Source organism: Temnothorax longispinosus, chromosome 8 (genome assembly GCF_030848805.1).
Source record: "Temnothorax longispinosus isolate EJ_2023e chromosome 8, Tlon_JGU_v1, whole genome shotgun sequence".
In the NCBI taxonomy this organism is placed as follows: Eukaryota; Metazoa; Arthropoda; class Insecta; order Hymenoptera; family Formicidae; genus Temnothorax; species Temnothorax longispinosus.
In genome coordinates this window covers 3,885,575-3,909,815 of record NC_092365.1, presented here as the reverse complement: position 1 = coordinate 3,909,815, position 24,241 = coordinate 3,885,575, and the positions used below count along the sequence as shown (strand labels likewise).

The window sequence follows — 24,241 nt, the reverse complement described above, 5'->3', positions numbered from 1 at the left end:
CTCGCCTGGCCACTGTCGTGTGTGTATGGCCAATGACGCGAGAATAATTTCGCAGAGACGCCCGCAAACATGATGATCCGTTGTCACCCGGTGTCTCATTGTCGCGAGTTCTATGCGCGCCAGCGCGAGAAGCGCGCGCGTGAAGATCGATTTGCTGCGGCGGCTCGAGGTCGCTTAATGATTGAGGAACGTCGGAACGGCGTCCCGGGAAATAAATTTCTTACACGTTGGAAAGAGTCCAACGCGCAGTCCAAGTCACAGAGGAATATAAAATCAAATAGTAAAAGTAGGGAGTGACAGCACACTGACAGCAGGTTTGTCATGTACGCATCGTGATCGACGCTGTTCGGAATTTTACAGAATTTTTAGAAATTTCAAAATGCCATAGTCTAGTATTATTTTCCGCGCGTAACTGTAATTATTTCTTAAAATATATTACTTTACAAACAACGGAATAATGCATTAACTTTCGAGAAAGTCACCGTGACGAAGAAATCGATTGCAGTTACTCCACCTTTTTTCCCGAGGGTCTTATTGTCAGAAAAGTAGGAGAGAAAATTCCTCTCGTCTACAAATTGGTAACAGCCGCTAAGGGTGTCCCGACAGTCGCGGCAATTTGAGGAAGAAACAATAAAGATAGGGTTTCACCAAGTCATTACATCATCATTACGCGTGGCAGGTGGCGTATCACCTACACGGACGCCGCGCCGGCCGTCCCGTCCACCTTCTTCCTGTGTGATCTTCGCATTAAACCGTGAAATACACACGTTAAACGCACCTGTGTCCCAAGCGTGTTCGCCTAATGCGAGCCGGCAACTTTCAGGAAATTACCTTTGGGACCAGTTTAACTTAACCGAAAACCTGCCCGAGCGTGCCGCAATGGTCGATCGATCGTTGTAAACCTGTTTCTACGCAATGAACGGAAAAACTTCTGCGCCTCAGAGGCGTATCGTAACAAGTCACGTCTACTCTTAGCAGGCGTTAATGACTTTGTTATTGTAAAAAAATTGCATTTTGCAAATAACTAATTATTCTAACAAAGTAATAAATATACGCGTGTATATCTTATATTAAAAGTTATCATATAAAGTGCCTACAATAACAATTTAAAAATTAAATTGGCTTACGTGTCAATTTTGTATGTCGTGACAAGCGGAACTTTAAAACTCACATTTTTCGGTCTTTCATAATAGATTAACCGAGATGTATCTTTATAGCTGATATTAAATCACGGACTTTAACTTAAACGAGTTTTAGCACGATTCTGCGAGCGATAAACGAAAAGGTAGGAGCTATTGCATTCGTATAGTATACGAAGAATAATAAAAGTTATCATACATTTTAACGTGATGCGCGTTATCGCGCATGCAAAAAGCACAGATATCATTTGAAGATTTATTTTATATTTTCAAGTGTTTAATTTAACTTTCACATCACGTACAGTCGATTTGCCGGGTTAAACGATACATAGAAAATAGATAGTGGGATTCAGTCAGAAACTTAACGTTATACATTCTGTCATTAATTTCAAGCGAATAAGAGATATTATGATAATACCAGCCAGACATAACAAAAATATATACACTAATAAAAAAATATTAATTGAGACTAATCCTCGGACTGATCTTTTTCTTTCTAAATTAAAAAAATGCAACAAAAAAAATCGGGCTCAGCCGGGATTTGAACCCGGGACCTCTCGCACCCAAAGCGAGAATCATACCCCTAGACCACTGAGCCGTTCTTGGTACGGAAGGCTTACTTCACGACATCATGCAGAGTGCAGTGAGTTTTATTCATATATGTGTATATGATATTTTTTTAATTATATAAATGCCTAATTAAAATATTAAATTTCGTTAACATCGCATTAATAAACATTAAAGCAACAACATATTTGGGCGATTTAGAAGAACACATATTAATTATAATTACCTGTAATTACCACAAAGCTAATTTTGCAATGTTTGCACGACATTCTTTCGTGAGTTTATCTTTATTATCATAAAAGACTGTAGCTTTTAGTTAATAAAAGCGGGAGAAATCTGATACATTTACCACGACAAAAATAAATTAATGAATCACCACGTTAGACGGAAAGAAAGTATTCCCTTTTCAACGACAAATTACACCGCGAACTCGACCGCCATTTGGCCGGGGCATTTATCACAATTATCGCCACAAAATAGCCACTTAATTTCGGGACAGAACCGTCCCTCCCTCCCCTTCGCGCTCTTTCTCTCCGCGAAAAAAAGAAAGCAGCACATTCGTTTACCGGCGACAAAAAAAAATACCGGCCCTTGTACCTTTGTTTCGCCGCAGTTAACTCGCTCGTAACGTGTCGTCACCCTTCCGGCAAAAACATGCGGTGGAAACGCGCCGCGCGACAACCCTCATGCACGGCGAAGGGTCGGAGAAGATTTGTGGTCGCGTTGGGTGGACCGCATAGGAAGGACTCAAAGGGACGGAATCCCAATCTCTCTCTCTCTCTCCCTCTCTCCCCATTGACGTGCGGTCAGACAGTCGATTTTGAATGGACTTCTCCAAAGCGAAGATCGAGAAGGCGCGTTCGATTGTTCGTTCGAACGATGCCGGCGATATAGGGCTACGGACAATCTTAAAGGCTGTTGACTGACAACTTTGAAAACACGTGTATCACGCGCTATAATAACTTGGCAGGTGCTACAATCGCGGTTATAATATCGCTTTGAGGAAACACTTAGCAGAAAGTGTTATATTTCGCTCTAATTAACCTTGATACAAGTCCTACATCAATGCAATCTCGTCTACGCAATCTAATGTAGCATGGCAAAGACGGTCCTTCTTACTCAAACAATTCTTTTTCATTCAAACGCTTGTTTTATTTACTTTTCCAACACCTAGTATAGTGTAGTTTGGCATTTATAATAATATCAATCGTGTTAATATCGCGTTTTGTAATTTTATTAATATTTTTAAGCATTTAAGTCCACTTTAGACTAACTATTTTTGTCAGAATAATGCCTTGTGACAATATATGACAAATTATTAAAAGATCAGAAATGCACACATATACAAAAGTTCATGTATTAAAATGCGCATTTAAAATTACAAATAAAATCCTGATATCTGACAATGTGTAAATTTATCAACTTCCTACTTATAAGACTTACCTTATAAAGCTCACTTCAGATAATCTATTTCTGTCAGAGTAATCCATGTGACAAACAGAAATGCACACATATATGAAATACATATTTAAAGATATTCGTATATCAAAATGCATGTTTATATAAAATTATAAAGTTCTATCTCTCTGTCTAACAATGTGATGTAAATTATATACTTTTTAAAATCTACTCTTTTAAAACTCAGATAATCTATTTCTGTTGATGTAACACATGTGACAATTAAAGGATCAGAAATGCAAATATATATTTGAAGACATTCAAATATATGTATCAAACCACATAAAATTATAAAGTTCAAATCACAGACCTTCTAAAGCACAAACTTTATAAAGTTCACTTCCGTAATATATTCCAGGTAGAAGTGCTATGTAATATACGTATAATAATAAACAGTTGAAGAATCATAAATGTGCACACACATACATATATAAAATATGCATTTAAAAACTCAATGTATCAAAATGTGCACATGACGTGAAATTATAAATAGATTTTTATCCTGAAACCTGAATCTTGTAGATCTCCTAAAATGGACTTTACAAAATTCACTTTTAACAATAAGTTCACTTTTAAGTTCACTTCCCTGTCGGAGTAATTTGTGCCATAACAGGACAGACAATTGAAGAATAAGAAATGCACACATAAAATATGCATTTAAAGACAAACAATTCAATGTATCACAATAGAACATGGAACGGTACATAGAATTATAAAAATTGGATTCTATTCTGGAGTCTGAATTATAGATCCGCTAAAGTGAACTTTGTAAAGACTCTATTTCGACGACGTTTCAGACCATATATAAAATATGCATCAAAGACAAACAATTGAATGTATCAAAATAGAATATAGAATGGTACATACATAGAATTATAAGTTAAATTCTATTCTGAAGTCTGAATTATAAGTGAACTTCGTAAAAACTTTCGACGACGTGCCGGGCCATATATAAAACATGCGTAAAAAGACAAATAATTGAATATATCAAGATAGAGCATCGAATAGTACATGCACAGAATTACAAGTTGAATTCTGTTCTAAAGTCTGAATTATATAGATCCTCTAAAGTGAAGTTCGTAAAGGCTCTATTTCGACGACGTGCCAGGCCACGCAAAGTACGTGCACGTCATACCGCTTACATAATAATACCGTATTGAATGGTCGTTCATCACGAAATTCACGAGCAGAATAGATGAAAATCATGCCGCGATACAACAAATTATATTCACTCACCGGCCGACGTGCCGCTTCGCCGCTTGTCGCCCTTGCAAACTCGACAGCGATCCTTCCTCGATTGCTCCATCGCTTCCCAGACGCTCCATCGCCGTAGACGCTCCATCGCACTAATTAACACAACACAATTACCGCCCGATTACCTCGCACCGCCGACTCCCGTCACAGTCCCGACACGCTCAGTCTGCTCAAGTGCTCACGGTGCACCGTGACCGTGTAAACAACGCGAAACGTGATCTCCAAGCCAAATTTATCGACACTTATCGCGCGATCGACACCCAGGAGTAATTAACGCGTCGCACTCCGGGACGTGTAATTAACGCGACGCACCGCGACACGCCGGTCAGTTTGCTCGCGAGACACATAACCAACGCGAGACACGCGTTGCGGCACTTGCCTCCTTCTCAGTCAGTCAACGTTATTATCGCACTCGCGACGAACCGGCGACGAACTCGCGACGAGTAATTAACGAGATGCAATTTACGATCGCCAGTCAGTTTGCTTCTCGCGAGACACGGCACTCGCCTCCTTCTCGGTCAGTCAGTCAACGCGATTATCGCACTCGCGACGAACTCGCGACAGTAATTAACGAGATGCAATTAACGATCGCCCGTCTTGTTCGACACTTGTCCCGAACCAGTTTCTGCCGAGCTCACGACACACACACACACGTAAACATGGCGATCACCCGCTACCCGCTACGCCGGCGGCCGAACCCGCCAAACGACGTTCCCGCTTGATGCTAGATACTGGCTAAATTCGCACTCGCGCCAACTTCACGATGTACGGCACGGCGACGGCATTCGCGAACGTTCCAGCCTCGCGCAGGCCGAATTGATCCTTTCTGGCGATCGATTACTTCGAAAAATCAGCTCGATGCCTATTTGCCGCTCGATCCGGGGACTCTCGGCGACGTATTGTATTTACTTCTTTCTATTTGGTGGCTCCTGTCTCCGTATACATTTGCATATTCACGGATAGGCGCGCGAGCAAGAATGCGGGAGCACGAGACGACACCGGGAAGACGGCGCTAATCGTCGCGAGCGATTCGATGACGATCATAGACTACGCGAGTCAAGGTGAGTGTCGCGAGCGCAGGCACGCGACACTCACGAAATCATAATTACTCCGTTATTTATTATAGAAGACGCGCTACTCACGTTGAAATTCACGGGCGAGTAGGCCGATAATGGGTGCTTTCCATTTACATCAAAACTCAGATAATTCTCACTTTTGTGACGTCGTTCTATCCTTTTTGGCAATTAATAAATAATAAAGACAGAATGACATCACAAGTGAGAATTATCTGAGTTTTGATGTAAATGGAAAGCAACTAATATGATTCCCGAGACACCATATCACTCGAAATGGAAACGATTAGAAGCGACGATGACTCGGCTTGAATTCGCGCGGTCGGGTCGAGCCTCACACCCCCCCGCGATTTTTGTTTCCACTCGAGTGGTCCCGTGTATCGCTTCCAAGTACGCGCGCCGCGGCCGTAATGCTCCGAGGTCGTTATTTTGAATTCGGGTGTCAACAAGTCTCTTGGCGCGCTACGGGCGGTCGTGGAGGGGGAGCGGTGCGATATTACTACGCGAGGAATCGAGCGAGCGCCCGATCGATACGGGTAATCGCTATCGCCCGGTGTCGCCGGTGTCCTTACGCCATGTTGCTCGGAAGGATCAAAGTGATCGCGGCCGGATTTACTCCACGCATCTCGCCCGTCGACGGTGAATCCCCGCACGCGACGAGCGACGGGCGTGTCGAATTGAGCTACGGCCGATCGCCCCAGGGATGATAATAGACTCCGGGATCGCGGTCAATCCCATCGTTCGACACTCGCGACCGCCGACTTTCCGTCTTACGAGGTAACGTACGTGACGATGATCTCGCGTTTCACCGCGCATCGCCGATGAATGCGTCGTCGAATGCGAAAACGAGTGCCGCGAGCATGAATCGAGATCTCGGGCGATCTGGCGAACTGTTAATTGCGTGCGTTAATTATTTGTTCGTTTGTTTAGAATTACGCGTTTGAGTGAGTGAGTGAGTAAAAGTGCCGAGCGAAATGGACATGTGGAGCAGCCGGGTTGTCTGGAACGGAGCAAGGACGAGAAAGGATCGGAGCTTCGATGGCGGCGTCGTCGGGGATTCAGGTGGTGAGTAAACTTAATTGGATATGCGATTAATTATGTCTCTGATTGTTCATTAATTTTGACTCGACGCTATTGCGGTATAGGCGATTTATGCTACTTTGAGAGTAACGAATGCGTATTTACAGCATGTAACTGTCGTTCAGTTGGCATTGCTATTTAAATTGAATATTCCGTATTTTTGGAGTAAACGCAAAAATAAAATTGATTATTATTTTATAAGACGTTGGCGACGATCGAGGTTCGTACTGTCGACTAAAATAAAATGTACTTACAGCATGTAACTGTCGCTCAGTTGGGATTGCTATTTAAATTGAACATTCCGTATTTTCGGAGTAAACGCAAAAATAAAATTGATTATTAATATTATATAAGACGTTTGCGACAATCGAGATTTATACTGCCTGCCGAATAAAATAAAATGTATTTACAGCATGCGTCTTAATTACCGTTCAATTTGCTACGTAAAAAAAAATTATTATTCCGTATGTTTCGGTATAAAAATATAAAGGAAAATTATTATTATATAAGACGCGACGATCCTGCCTTTCGAGTCAAGTATAATCTATTTGCGACATGCATTTTAATTACCGTTGAATTGGCATTGCTACGTAAATTTATCATTCCGTATTTTTAGTACAAAAATATAAAGTCGATTGTTATATAAGACATTGCGCGAGATCGAGATTGATATTGCCTTTCGAGTAAAATAAGATGTATTTAAAGCACGCGTTTTAATTTTTAATTACTGTTTAACTGTTTAACTTTTAATTACTATGTAAATTTATCAATCCATATTTTCGGTACAAAAATATAAAATTATTAATTATCAGTATTATTATCGTACGAGATATTGCAACCGAGTCGAGATCGTCACGAATTCGTAATGTCTTTCGAATAAAATAACACGTATTTATTCTAATTGCTTTTCAATTTACCGTGCTAGTATATATTCAATATGTTGCTTTCAGTACAAAAATTGTACAAAGTTATTGATATTATTATATTTAAACGTCGTTCGTTGAATAATATCTTTGAATAATTTAAGAATTTAAACGACCGTCGTAAATAATTGCCGTTTTTTTTTTGCGGACGCACGCGATCCTCAGATAAAAGTCGGCGCCCGCAGAACAAAGCTCCCGCGTTCCCGGCTAATTTCCAGCGAGATAATCCGATCTTGGATCATCCTCGCCCCTCGTTCCGCGCCTTTTAACGTCACTTTAACGCCGCGATACTGATCTAGCCGGTTGTCACACGAGACGCGTTTCTCCGGCTCGCGGTTTTTCCGGGAAGGAGTTTTCGTAAAACCGACCCCGCCGTCTTCGTTCTCGCCGAGTCACCGCGCTAATCCTTATTTAACCCGGCGTTTATCGGCCACATCGAGGCGCGCGGGATTAACTTAGACGCGCGCCAGCACAATGGCTCGCACGAGGAGACACCACTTAACGCACCTTCGGCCCCTTCTATCTCGATGCCGAGAACGATAGAGATCGTGAACGAGAGTTGTCAGTGCTTTTGTACCTGCGCCCGCTCGCCAAAGCTTTCTCACTTTCCTTCTTTTTTTTTTTGTAATGGAAATCGAGTGAGGAATTCGGGTTTGATTCACGGGACTGAGATTTACCTCTCCGATCGACACCCGGGACGCGATTCGCGGAAACGGCATCGGAATTAAATTAAAACGTCGATTGCCACGACGTTTCTCGACAATCAGTCTCGTCTCGCGGAGATATATGTCCCGCCAGATATTTCTGTATCCATGTGTGTGTGTGTGTGTGTGTGTGTGTGTGTGTGTGTGTGTATGTATTCGCTGCTCCGACGCGGACGGTATAAAGCGTCGTCCTTATACAATTGCTAACGTCAGTGAATAAGATATTATTGCTAACGTCAGTGAATAAGTATACGATTACATTATCCATGCTTTTTAAAAGAAGCTTTGTAACATCCGCGATTGTAACATCAATGTTTGATGTTACACCAAAAGAAACTTGATATGTGAAATCATATTTTTGGATGTTTAATCTTTTTTTAACTGCGAGATAATTCCGGATGAAGGTGGGTATTTTTACGTTGCAGTGAAAGAGTAAATCGTTATATCATTTCTTTTGTATTCCTACTTTGACATTATACATTCCGATAAAACACAACAATGGTATGTATATATATAAATAAGTTTTTATGCTAATGGCAAATGAGCGCTACATTATTACAATTAATTCCTGTAATAATGCAATTAGCAGTCATTTATCATCATCAACGAGGATTTTATTACTGCATTTCAACAAAATGTGATATCGAAATAAGAATGTACAATAAATGACGATTAAATTCAATCCTCTCTCTCGCTTGCATCGTATAAAATATCTTTCTCCGAGAAATTATCTCAATTCTTTTAATTACTTCACCTAGTTAGATTAAGTAAAAGAAGATTTATTTTAAAGCTTCGTAATTAAAAGATTTATTTTAAATCTTCGTATATCCGGAAATGTGATTCCACATAAAAATTTTCACGACGCATGAAATTTCTTTTAGAAAATATAGATGATATAATTGTACGGAGATATTTTATCAATTCGAGAGATAATTTTTATATTATAGATTTAATAATTAATGTCCGCTTTATCGATCAATAATTCGCGTTAAAACTCAAGACAGAATTTTATTTATAATTTTATATGCCATTTAAAGCTCGCGTTAGATGATATATGCAATTCACGTCAGATTTCAGGATAAAATCCTATTTTTAGTTTTATACTCTGTATTTTAATACATATTTTATATACGTGTACGTTCTGATTTGCTCAATACCTTTTGTATTACACGGCACGTAAAATTACAAATAGAATTCTATTCTAAATTTTAACACGAATCGTAGATGTCTGAAACGGGCTTAATTTCGTGAAATCTGTCAGTTTGACGAATTTTATGATGAAAGAAAGAAATTGCCTTTCTTCCTTTTTTTTCTTGCGTTTCTTAATTTTTTTGATAATAACGATTATTTAGATGAATATTTGCAGTTTCTCTAAATCTGTCCTTCTGACAATTAAAATTGAAAAGATGACGAGCTCATAATGACACAGATCCACAGTGATCTCATTTCCCGATTTGGGCTGACATGGAAAGACAGTGCGATTAGTGCCGCTAATTACCATCATTCCGGCTCTGATTAAACGACACGCTTGCCGGGCGTATATGTCCGGAAGCAGCGATGCGAATCGATCAGCAGAATCGACCATCGCGTGCGTGTGACTTACGGTTTCGAGTGTTGGACGTTTAATGAGAAATTTGCATGACATTACGGTCGAACCCTTCCGCACAACGGATTAATGCGCGCGACTTTTGTCGCATAATAGCGCGACAATGAGCGCCCGGGGCCCGATTCCCTAACCGGTCGTAAAAAATCGCGGCCACTTATGTGTATGCTAATTTTATCTGCCGGCGAGACCAATCGCGCCACTAAATCAAAAAACGGAGGCGCGGCAGAAGCGCGAGCTGGAGAATAATTGCGCGATGAGTGGATTTTAGAGGATCGAGCGTGCTGCGAGTGTGACAGATCTTTCGGTCCGATTATCATAATGGCGAGAAAAATCTTATCAACTTCGAGCATGCAAATTGATGCCGTTCTCCATTGCGCATTAGCATATCATCAGATACGAATATCGGAGAATGTAATTTTTTTCTTTTACCAACCATTTCCGTTCTTAGAGAGATGGTCTTTTCGTTTCCGAATCGGATAAAATCACCATTCGCGATCTCGTTTCAACAGAATGAAAATCTAATCTAATTGATACACCTCTTCGCGCGCGTTAGATGGGCATGGTTGCATCGTTTCGTGTTACAATGCAGCCTTAGCTGGATGAATATGGTCTTAATTGAAGCGCGAGGCGCAACGAAATTAATTTTACGGACACGCGAAATTCAACTTGCGCCGCAGATTGACGATTTATTTCAATTATACATGTATTATCCGTGCGAAATAATGGCACCGAATAATCGAATTTTTTAACGTGTCTCTCATTTCGGCGTATCGTCGATTGATTACGATGCGAATTCAATCACACTCGAACGAGTGGGAATCATGCGCATGCAATTTATTAATCGAAGACGTATATAGATTTCTGTCGCACGCTACCACAATTATCAGAGGAAGAATTTAAATTAATTTTTGTATATGATACGACTTTTAATCCTTATAATATTACATGACATATAAACATTTTTAGTAATATCTTTCAATAAATATTTTTTGTATTGTTGATATACTTAAGTATTTTGCGTATGTACAATGATTACTTTTATGACACTATCATACTTTTCTTCGATATCCTAACATACTGTATTATGCTTACCGAGATAAATTATTGCAATTAACTTTTTAATATAAAACACAAAGTTGATAAGAATAATATATTCATTCCAATTTTATATTATTTTTTTACTCGGACAACTTGAAAAGAAATCTTGCTGCAAATATTGAACTTCTAATTATATCCTTCGATAAAAAAATAAGTCAATAGTATAAAAGAATCCTGTTACAACTCCGTATAATAACACATTAAAACATTCATACTTGTAAAAAAGAATAAAAGGGGGAGCGATCCTGTCGCTTCAAAGTCACTCTGTTTGCACTAACACGGGCGATTTCCTTTGTGAAGGAGTGCATTGCGTGTTTCGGTCGCTTGTCGTACTCGAGTAAAAGAGGCGTACTTAATTAATGAGCCCCTTCTGGGTCGCATTGTTTGTCACATTGCGCGTCTCTTCTAAAGCCTTCAGCTTCTGTTTGCAGCTCGATTCGACGATTCGGCCTGGCAAGTGAACCGTTAAAGCCACGTCGAGTGCTTCTCCTCCACTCTCCTCCTCTCTCTGCCGGTCGAGTAGATCAAGTACACCTGGTTATACATCGATTCGACTTCCTGCGACGTCCAATAAGATCGTTAAATTTATGTGCTCAGCCATTATTCATAAACGAGCTCTTTCAAAAATGCCGTTCTTAATTGAATGTCTACTGCACTGGCGAAATTTTTTATGAAGAAAATATATGGCCCTTAAAAACCGGGAGGATAGGAATCTATTAAAATTTGATAGACTTTGCAATTGTTAAATTTAGTATATCATATTTAGTAGAAGATGGGATATCTGATTTCTTACGTTTATTTTTAGATATAAAATTTACTTAATATTTATTTTTCGTAATATACATATTAATTTATTATTAATTCGCATATTATTAATGCGATTTCTACATAAAATATATAATGTTTTTTAAATAATTTAAAGACCATTGGGTAACGGTTGTGTACGTAATCGATTACATGAATATATAATTGAGATAGTTATAGGATGTTGATTATATAGATACGAAATGTTATGTGTTTAAGATACATATTGAGATAAAATGAAAACGCATCTATATAATCATTCTCTATCATCTTCTGCGCCTTCTCATCGTCTTCCATTCTGCGAGAAACTTTAAAGAGACCTCATTAAAGCAGAGTATAGGTGCATTAAACTTCTTGAATCACTTTTACGTAATCTAAGCGGTAAATCAAGGCGCCACGGGACATGTCTGAACTTTCGGCGAAATTTTGTCGGGAAGAAACAAAATTTTGCAAAGTAATTACAGAAATCTGTCCAGCGTATATCTTCTACTAAATATATTAGCTTTATTAGTTTGTTTCGAAACAAATTGTTTCTCGAAAACCGCAAAGAATTTTAATCGATTATCCACGTCAATCGCCTTGCACAATCCAAAGAATAAAATAAAGCTAATGATGAATTAGATTAGATGAAATGCGATTTACCTTGATTTCGTAATTCCAACCATGAGGGATATTTCAGTGTAGAATTACAATTTTATTGCAAGGGTTGTTCAATAAAAAACGTTCTTAAAGTTAATTCATGAAAGATATAAACATTTTCGAGATATTTGTAAAATAGCTAATCCGCCAAAGCGAATGTCATCGTCATTGTTGATCGAGTTGTTGATGTTCGGCAACGAACAGAATGTCGTTACCACAATAACCGTTTCGTTGATCTAAATTCCTTGCGTAAAGGAGACGTTTCTGTTCGAGCTCCGTCTGTATTCAGGTACATGGTCTCAGGTTCACGCCCCGTGGGTATTTGACATTGGTTTGTGGTCTTTGCAGTCGGGTATTTGCGTTGTCGAGCATGCGAGTGCCGCCCTGCCAACGATTTAGGAGCGTTGTTAAACGGATTAACGACGGTGACACAATAACTTCTGCGTTTTGACTCGCGATCGATCGACGTCTACTCAAAAGAGTCTACTTTTCTCTCTCGTCTCTCTGAATTTCTTAGTACAGACATAAAAAAAACAACATAATTTTTTTACGTGACATATAAGTATCCACATAAATTAAAAGTATTTTTTAATTGCTTTATCTTTTGCTGTTTGTAAGGCGTTTATTCAAAATACAAGTAATTTACAGCTTTGATGCAAACTAAAATCTTTCGCATTCTTCCGATTAATCAACCTCTGTGTTTCAGAGAGGGACAAAGAAAATGATTGTTGTGAAATCATAGGCCCCCTAGGGCTGTACTAAAGATTGGGTGTTTGTCACATAATTTTATTGCGACACAGGCACTCTAATTGAATATTGTGTCAGAATATTTTAAATTTATTTTAAGGAAAACTAAAAAATATTTGACAAACAGAAAATCAGAAAAAGAAAATACGAAGTACGAAAAATTTAAAAAAAAATCGCCTTCCATAAAAGACCTTACATAAGGTATAGTATAATAAATGTAAAAGGTGAAACGATACAAATTGTGTGTGTCGAAAAACTTTTCGCATTGTTTTTATCTTTATCTGACCAACCTCTGTACGTTTCTCTCATCGTAATGGAATTTCTAAACGTCGCGTAAAGGTGCAGAAAATTCGTTTGAAAATAATGTGCTATCTCTCAGGAGAGTCGTCTCTCATGAGAAATTACGTGAAAGAACGCGCGATCGTCCGGAAGATGCGAGTATCGCGACGACCAAAGCGAAAACCTTTAAGAACGCGCGTCTCCAGATGACTCCGAAAGAAATTAAAAAGAAACTACTCCGACTTCCTTAATACTTTCATGCTGGTAACCCGGAACATGATAAAGATTTTATTGAACTTTCTGCCACGTTATTCGGTAATGAAATAATGAACTTATCGATTCACACATTATTTACAAAACAAAAATTGCACAAACTTGTTACATAAAGTTAACAATATTGTTAAATATATTGCTAATATAAAAGTTAAAAAACTGTAGATGATATCATAAACACATTTCTCATTTAATCGATATTCATGCGATACGTTCAGCACAGCTTGTATAATAGATGGATAAATATACGTCATATATTTAAACAGTATAAATTTTTTATCGCTTCGTATATTTCACGCGTCGACAATTTAAGCTAGTCTAGCAAATAGGTATAGAACGATATTTGTCAATTATATACGTGACATTTTTATTGCAGCCGTAAAAAGAACGGCATGGTTCCATTTGTCTTCATGTTAATGGAATGAAAAGGAACATGTATACATGTATTTCTTTGGCGCGGTTAAAATTGGACAATCGATTACACAATTACTAATGAACCTTTTCAATTTTTTTCTTCTATAAATTCCATTCGATTTAAATCATATTTCGAGATAAAAATGAACAAGTATTATTTCGGAAAGTTTCTGTGTGCAAATTGTAATTTGCGGACTGTTCTATATCCCTGGGTGAATTTCCCTGACCTACTTTTAGCGGGATTTAAAATTTATTTGGCGAAAAATATAACAAAAATTTGCGATTTATTTGACGGGTATTTGCGTGGATCATAAATTCGGTAGCAGCACAACCAGGCACAACGATTCTCATGAAACGAGCGAACTGTCGTTTAATGGCTCGTTAAAACGGTCGAGCTCGACCTGCCCGACTAGTTCCGTAACCAAACAGAGATCAGCAGTTATGGGGCCTGCGGGCTTACATGGTTATAATTTTTCTTAGGTACATAAAGAATAAAGATGATCGCTCCGGGGGCACAACGATATGTTTCAAAAAACATCTACTACTATATTATGCAAGCCGGCAGCTATTGAATAGCGTATCGGGTAAGGAAGGCCGATATATAAGTTTGCAGATTTGAATTTCTCACGAGTTCAATGAGATGATGAATATCAGCCCGATATTATACAATGTACTCAATTTTTACATGATTACACATACACACGCTACAGCCACTTTTAAAAAAGTTTTCTAATAGATTGGTTTAAACAATCGAATTATAATTTATTGAACAAGTGGAGAGGAAATGTAATTATGCATCTTGATGCATAATTAATTGATAACTACGCATCGGAAATGTAATTATGCATCTTGATGCATAATTAATTGATAACTACGCATCGCTTGATCTTTCTGACACTCAATTCGACATGTATAATCGGCATGTATTTCTCTTTAGTATTTTTAGTATTTTTTTAGTATTTTTCTCTTGATATACCCATGTAAATGGCGCGGCCAATTCACAATGGAGCTCGAGCAAACGATCGTGCGCTGTATCCGGTGCAAGAATATCCGAAAGTGTATCGTCGCGATCATGGCATTTGTATCGCCGAGTAGGATTTTCTGTGTGCGTGCGGGGTGAGGAGTTGCGTGTGTTTGATCGAACTCCACCTATTGTGCGCGCGACCCATAATACGCGGCGTCCGTAGGATTCACAGGGCCCCCGTGGGTGCTCTCATTGTTAGCCCCGGCGCGATGCGTACCCTTCGCTGTGTGCAGAAGTGCTTAATGCAATAATACAATTTAAAGATACCATCGGGAACTCGATGGCCCGTGTTCTTTGCTCAGCACACACGAGTCCCGTCCTCGCCCGACCAGATTTTCTTCCGGCGCGCGGCGGGAACATAAATTAATAAGCGAATCGTACGATCGCGTCTCGATCTCGACCCGGACTCGTAAATTTTGTAATTGGCCTCATCAGTCGATCGATGCGCACCGGTGTGCGTGACCGACGTTCGCGCTCCTCAATGCTACTCGACAGTGAATTACGACGGCGAGAGGAGAGTTGAATCGGCGAGGATTAACTGTGCTATAGCGAGTTCGAAAGGGCAAATGCACCATGGCTTTAACTCTCGCTTTAACTTTAACGAGATTTTGCGGGATCGCGACTATTTTAGTCACATCGCTGTCTAAAGACCTGTAATTTAATGTGCTCTGTTCATTTCTACGCTCAATTTAAATTTTAAGGCTTTCCAGTACTAACTTCCGCATTTAGCATTTCGCGTAACATCACATCGAAACGGCGAGCGAAATTTACTCTCTCTTTTTTGCGTTTTTATGTCTCATTATCTTTCGCTCTCTCGTCAACGCTTTTATTTTAATAATTGTATCACGCGGTTTTACTCTCTTTAATGGGGAAAAATATGTTACCGCGGATTAATGTTTTTAATTAGATGAGTTTTATAATTCGAGTCGCAATTCTGCAAGACACGCACATATATTGTCTAACATTTAACGACGATTCTAACGGAAGTGTATGTTAGAATTGTAAGAAATTTTATTTAATTTCGATTTTTTCACAAGAGGAAAAGGCGGACTCATCAATTCTCTATCATGTCGCCGCGGTTTTGCTCGCATGTAAATAATTAATGGGGTCAAAGCCGGCGCTCTGAAACGGTAATATGCGCCAGCAGTAAAAGCCGACGAATTCGGCCGAGCATAATTCTCGGTTTATAGTCTGCTGCACAGGTGCAGAAATGGGCAGTCGGATTAGATCCGGAACGGCAAGAATTTATCGACTGTCGTGGCGCCGGCGGCACCGGCGACAAATTTTTATCCAAGTGTCGAGACGTGAGAGTCATCTGTATTTTTTCCTTTCAAGAATTAAGCCAAATGGTTTCTGTCTTCAATGACAAAGTATCGTCACTTTATCTTCTTGCATCTTCAGATTAGGCAGAAAATGTCCTTTAAAAACCATCCTGTTCTAATGTGAAAAGGATCTATCTAGAGTAGTAAAAATTTTGGTGATATTTTTATCGAATTTGAAGTTGGTCATGTCTTAGAAAATTAAATAGAGCATTAATCAATAGATTATAGATATGTACGATTTAGAAGATGATTTCTTAAAATAATCTTATAAACTGTGGACTTAACTCACTTCTTTTATTAACAATTTATATGTGCATACGTTTATTACGAAAGTAATTAAGACAAACTTCTAATATAAATATAATGATAAACGTCAAATAATGTAAGTATATTCGTCTTTAATCACAATCAGATTTATCGTATCAAGCTCTTCGAGGCACAGATCGATCTCTGACTCGATTTTTCTGCCTTGCTTTAGAATTCAACAATTTGTCAGAGAGAGCGTCCTATTACTCGCGTTAATGAAGAGGAGGGCCGGGTCAAGAGGGGTTACAGCTCGTGACCGGCCACCGGGTAAATTACGTCACGCCTCACACAGTATTCAGGTAGCCGCCAGGTGTCTGCGTACCCTACCAGCGGAACTATCGAGCTATTCGAAAATTTTCGCTGCTCCTCCAGATTTCTTCAATTCGATATTCTTCTCCCGCCAGCATGCCTTTCGAGCTCACGTAGTATGTTTCGCCACAATATGAGACTCTGTCTGTCCCTAACATGTCGGCTTTGTCGGCGCCGCGCTGTCTCGGTCGACTCTCTGACAAATTGGTTGGATCGAAGGTGAATCTGGTATTTCAAAATGAAAAGAAGTTTGCCCACGTTAGGAATATCGATGCGTTCGGTTTTCGGGACTCGTCGATTTTTATCATCGGTGTCGGAGGTTCGAAAATAACAAGTGACTTCGCGATTGTTACGAGAAACCATTATGTACGCCAGCAAAGAATCGGTACTTCTCAGGAATTTTATTTCGTCGTCGGCAAATGTATGCGCGATAAAAGTTTCACCGTGTTCCCAAACAAGTAGGACGGATTGCAGTGTACGCTATATACTTTCTCGGGTACTATCCTCGGGTTGAGTAAAAGGATTTTTCAACTAGGCAACGCGGGTTCTTTTATTCGTGTGCCTTTAGCAGACTATAAACTGAGAACCTAAAAAAGCGAGTAGTTTTGAAGCTCTTTAACGTAAACCTCTTAATGGTAATAAAAGGGATTTTTTATAGCGATTATTAAACTTTTAATAAACGTTTATTATAATACACGCATCTATTATTTAGATATTAAAAATTTCAAAATAATTAAAAACATTCGATTTGAGCACAGTGACTTCTATTATATTTTAAAGATACGTACACTTCAGAATTTTTGTACGCAAAAACTTGACAAGCGTTGTAACTTCATGGTATATAAACCACGGCTATTCAAAAACCGTTCGCTCGAACCCCGCGAATCCACAAAAGTCGGCGAAAGTCTTTGGCAGCTGCCTCGTTCCATGCCTATTTCCCGCGTTAGAACCGAACGATTTGTCGGACGCACTGTGGAGCCCTCCATCGAGATTCGACATGGTGGATCTCTCGAGGATCTTCGAAAAGCACCAAGGATTTCACGCCTCTCCACGAGGAGAGGCTCCTCGCGAACGGTAAATGTTACCTCGAGTGCATCGCCACCGTCGATGCAACCGACCGTACACGAGGGAGATCTAAAGAAAGGTAAAAACTTACACAAGCTTGTGTGGATAGGTACACGGTAGTTGCAGCTCGTTTACGCAGTCGTTTAAAGAGAACGTATTCGGTCTGCACAGCTCTACAAAACCAAACGAAATTCGCAAGCTAACCGCAAAAGCACGTCCCACAAACCTCTTTTAAGTGCTTCTTTTTTAGAACTTCCGTATTTCGTCGAACTGCACGGTCGAATTTCTTGGCACGGCCTCGATCCATAAATCTGCTTCTATCTCCTGTAATACAACTTTACTGTAATTTCTGGACCTTTTAAGACTAGTTATTTATCTTGTGGATTATTGCATATGGCGTTAAGTGGAATTTATTACATGGTATATAAAGTTAATTATCTGTAATGATTAAATATTCTGACATAATTTTTGTTTAATCGTATTTCCCAGTTTGTTTTTATTTCACAAAAATGTGTGCTTTAATCAATATGATTATACACTACACGATTAACTGTAACACAATAACTACTTTAAAGTACAATAGAATAACAGAATTACGGGTCGTAGATTCGCAATTAGGGCAGAGTTTAAGTGATTGCGGAGCAGAATTACAATTGCGCAAGAGCCGTTGTGCTCGTATCGATAAACTATTACTAGCCACGAAGCCAGTGATTGATGTGCGCAGTGAGAAATGCTTGCAATTCATTATCGCGAATTATATCTTAAGATTCAACAATGCGCTAATGCACTTCCGCTCATTTTGGTTCATTAATTTAAAAATATTTACGTGGATATTAATGAATTTAATCATCATATGTGGATATACTTATTTTGCAATAATTACAAATGATATAACTTGTACGCTAAGAAATTTCTGCTACCACATATAAGAGAATATTCAATCGTACAAAGAAATTGTACATTTTTAATTAAAAATTTTAATTACTTTAATTATATGTAATAATTAAATACAGGAATAAGTGTTTCTTGATAATTTAAAAGATTAGTGAAATAAATTAAAGTAAAGAGTAAGTAAAGTAAAGAAATAGGTTAGCAAGCTTAGCTTTTAATTTTGAAATTTCGTTCTCAATTCAGATGCCATTACTTAATTTACTTAAATTTGTAGTTGTAAGCGGGTTAGCTCACACACAATTTAATCACCAAATAACTTCGCTTTTGAGTTAAATCTTCATTTAAATCTATGTACTACGCTTACGACCTATTTCTTTCATCTTCAGATACACTAGATATACCTACAGCTCCTAAGAGACATAGCTTCGCGCTATAAAATAGTCGAATTTTATCGAAATTTTAGACTCAGAATTTTCAAAAATGTCTACCTATGAATAGAAATATCATACTTTGCCCGCTACTCTAACAATAAGACATCACGAAAAAAAAGATTATTTCCGAAATTATTAGATTTAGTAAAAAGATTTGGTTCTCGATCTTCTCCATGAAATAAGAAATCAATTTAATTCACATTATATTATATTATAATTATTATATTATATTATCATGTAATGTCTATTTCAATAGGAATAGAATTTCTGAGAGAACAATTTTCTTCATTTAAGCGATATTTTAAGTGCACTTAATTTAGATAAGTTAATACTTTTCTTAACGGATATTATTTGCTTTACGGCAACATTCATATTTATTTTAAAAAACTGCAATTGGAAGTTTCATCGCGCAAGCACTACAAAATTCGTATATAGGTATTATTTGAAACTTGTGAAAAAAAGACATAAACTAGCGCGCGGTTTGCGAATGAGAGGATAAGTCGACGGATAAGAGAATAAGCGGTTGAACATATTTTCAAAATGGACCATTTCTTTCGCGAATAGCATTTTAACCGTAAAAGATTATCTCGCTTGAGCAGCAACTATACCCGACGAAAATCCATGTGATTAGCACAAGAACAGAAAGTTTTTTTTATCTTAAAACCATATTATCGTATATAAGTTGTCAAAAAATGCAGGGACTTGTTTCTAAAAGAATATAGGTAAAAATATCTGAAATTATGTTTTAAATAAAAGCTGAGCTTATTTTAACAGCAGTCTAATTTGTTAGTCAGTTATCGAGATGCTCAACGTTAAAAAATTAAAATAGTACTTAATTTAATTGAGAAAATTAATAGGTATAATATTTAATGAAACGTTTGCGAAATGTATATCAGTCTGTTTTACATTTAAATTTATCTTGTAATGATAAATTGATTTATTATGTTAATGGCAGGTTTAAAATTTCCTTTCAACAACATTTTATCGATACATTAAATTTTATAGAAGAAATACGAGAGTAATTTATAAATTTAATTCGCTTCTTGTTTGTGTCAATTCATACTCACGCTCCGACGTTTAATCGAGGCGAGATGCACATTGCAGCTCACATATATAATATAAAGCTGGCAATTAAGCATGAAAGGTGAACTATTAACTCGTAAAAGGGCGTCGCGACGCGACGGCGTCGGCGTCGACGTCGCGCGTCTTTTAGATTGGCTTTACGCTTCCGGCACGTGATGCAATTTCCAACAGTAAAGGAAAGACGGGTAAGGGCGACAGGGTCAGTTTTAACGACGGTCCCAACCGATCGTGGTTTCACGTGGGGCGAGTCGCTCCGTCACAAAGGGCGGAAATTGATGAAGCTTCTCTATCCCGACGGTGACGATCCTCCGATACATTTTCGATTCGCGTCCGCCCGACGCGCTCGTGCGCTGGTCCGCTCGAAAGAAATTCTTGCCGCGCGACAAAAAGGATCTCCGCGTCCTTTCTACCGCCGAATAAATCGATTCGCGAAACCCCTGCGGGGATATCTCGCGTGAAATTCCTCACGTGAGGGGAAGGAAGTAGTGCATTCTCGATAAAATCGCTGCTGCACCTTTACGCGAGAACATTTTCTGTCTCGCCGATGCGCGCAAATCTCGGATGATGTACCGAGAAAACGAAAAGCGTAAATAATATTTTTGTCAAACAGAAGCTTATTGTGGATCTTCGCCCTTTACACGGCGGAAAATCGAGGACGCGGTTGGAAAAAGGGTAAATGACCCAATATTGCCTTTCTAGAAGGCTATAAAACGCAATACTGTTTCTTCCTCTGCGTGAAAGAAATCTGTATTTTTCTTCATAGGGACGAGGCAGATCGGAAATTGAAGGATTAAACGTCGCGAAATGCTTTTCGTTCGTTAAATTGCAATAAACGATGCGCAACGTCTTGGAAGAACGATTCTAATAGATTGTATACTTTCAATGTGTTTCGTCAATCTGTTTTCATATAAAAAGAGAAGAAATTGAATACGTATATAAATATCGTATATCGCAAGAAAATATCTCTTACAATCAGTAGGACTGATTGTAAGCTGGGCATGTACGGGGATTCATCTATTCATCGACTATCTCGACTTTCGTATCTACTCGTTTTCATTATGGTCCCGAAGAAACCCGTTACCGTATTGCTATAAATTGTACCGCGTGCCACTAACGACAAATTAAATGAGGAAATCGATCTTTCATGCGGCGACACCTGACACCCCCGTATCCTTCTGCGATTACGGACCTCGAAAGAGTCAAAGTCACAAAGGGAATATCAAGGACACGGCTCTAATACGAAATCGATATTCATAAATATGTAATAAATTGATATAACACTATATCTAACTACTATACATCGAAAAGTAAATATAGGTGAGCTACACATAATACGAAACATATAACATGATCTTATTTGAGAAATGAAAAATTCAAAAGACATTTAAGGAGAGTATATCCATTTAAAAAAATCGAGTGTCTCTTAAGCATCCTTGCAATATTTCTTCGATATATTTGTTACGTGCAAAATTTCCTGTTCGTATAAAAATTTTCTCACTCCCCTGGTCAGTCCGCATACAAAATTTACGGCGCATGAAACATTGACTCAGTATCGCAATCTACACGGCCATCATTTTATTGGGTTATTAATAAAATGTAAAAAGAAGGTTCAGTTTTATGCGCGGATCGTAAAAGGAGGTAGCACGAGATAGTGTACATACTAAAGTGTCTATATGACTATAAACGCGAGGAAAAAATAGGAAACGTACGAAGAGAAACGCGATACTCTGATCCGATGCAAATTTACGAGAAATTCCCTCGCTCGCGGTCTACGGGTGCTAATACGAAATCAATAATCGACCCCGCCTCCGTCCCGGCGAGAGGACGACGGCGGGCGAGTGACTTCTGGCGAATGAATACGACTTTTCATTGAAACATGTGTCCATGTCTAGATCATTCTTCTGCACGGTTTCTCTGTCTCTCTTGGAACGCCCTAAATTGGGCATAAAGACCCCAAGGCCCCGTCGGGATCACCGTTGGACTCAATGATCCCCGAGAGTCCGTATTATTCTCGTAGTAAGTCGCGCTGACCAGATGGTTAGGCTCTTCTTCTTCTTGGCTCGCAGGCTGGACCGTAGTAAGCAGTTCATTCACAAGTGCTCGAAACGTTGCCATTGTAATCTAAAGTACCTGTAACCTAGAAGAGTCCCGACGTATATAGGCAAAACGAACCCACATAAAATTTAAATTTTTCGCACCGCTTGGAATTCTCGCTGAGCTTCCGAGTGTACACAATGATAAAATGCAGCTCGATGAAAAGAGAATAGAAAAGTGAAGAGAAGAGGATGGGAAGAGGGTATCAAAGGGAGGATGGTTCGGGCATTCTCGGGGGTGGCAAAGGGGATTCAACTCGGCGATGGAGGACGTTTCCGAGATGCAAAGGCCAAGTGCCTCTTTCGATTTCATTCATCGGCGACGCGATGAATGGAGGTCGAACGAATGGCATCCTGCTCTGGTAGATATCGTACGGAGTAATAGCCGCTATGAAGTGCGAGAAACCGCGGGTCGTCGCTGTGGGTGTCACTTGAGAAGTCGATCCCTCTGCTCAAACCGAACAGAAAGTCTATGAAAAAAGGTTTAAGAGTTGATCCTATTGATTTCCCCGGAGAGCGATTCTGGCGGTGGTTCTTAGAAGATTAGGTGCTACTGGTCAAGTAAACAACCTTCTTCGATCGGATCAAAAACACGGTTAACAAGAAACGAATTATAGAATAATCCACGACGCTGTCGCGAAAGGTGAGGCGATTGTGGACATTGTTGATGTTCATTGACAGCGGACAAATATTTTTAAAGACGCGCAAAAGTCTCTCGAAAAACAAAAACATCTCTCTTCTCTATAAATACCTCGGCATACACATTCGTTGAATTTTATTAATGTTGTTAATCGTTAATTATCTTGATATAAATCTAAAATTAATATTTGTAGTATTGTTCACATGAGATTGCAGAACATCGATCTATTATTTATTTTTCGCTTGAACGCGTGAAAAATGTCACGAGTGAAAATATCGGAAGCGCCCCGCAATTTCCGAGCTGCATCAAAGGGTTTGCCTACTCTTCCCACGAGGCAAGGTTCTCTAATGCGTCGATCGAATCTTATGAGAAGAAAGGCGCCATGTCTAACGATAACACTGCCTACTCTATACTCCCACGCGTGCTACATCATTCCTGATAATAAAATCAAGTACGTAGGTAAACAGTAATTTACGTCGCGCTACACGCTATACACGTGTGCTCCCCTTTTACGCCCACGACGATAGACGTATATCTTTTGATTTTGCGTATTTCTTTTACGTAAACATCATGCAAATAAAAAATGGTAGAGGCGAAGTAAATAACTTGTTAAGCTTCATTAAATATTGTCTCTTTGCGATATGTTCCATCAATAATTTATGATATTCACATATCCCCTTTTGGATATTTAATCCTTATCAAGTTTTTTATTCGAAATGTCTCGAACCCTGTCGATATTTTTTAATAAAATTATATTGTGATACCTAGATAATGTTGCGTCTTTTGAGTTATATAGTTTACATACTCTCTCTTATATATATATATATATATATATACGTTACTCTATCACTCTGTCTTATACATTAGGAAATTTAAGATAATAGAAAAAAATGAATACGGCTCTTTGATACTTCTTAATGTCGAAACTTATTTTTCTTTTCTACCTCGCTCCAAGATCAACCAGCTTCTTTCTCAGTCATAAATCTTTATTTGTCAGAGTTTCTTAAGCTCCACAGGCG

The 24,241-nt window shown here is 38.8% G+C and overlaps 1 non-coding gene across 1 annotated transcript; it reads right to left on the bottom strand.

Moving 5' to 3' along the window:
* Window positions 1-1,665: 1,665 nt before the first annotated feature.
* Trnap-ugg (transfer RNA proline (anticodon UGG)) lies at window positions 1,666-1,737 on the bottom strand. Its single transcript has one exon. It is a non-coding gene; the product is annotated as a tRNA-Pro (tRNA).
* Window positions 1,738-24,241: the final 22,504 nt, after the last annotated feature.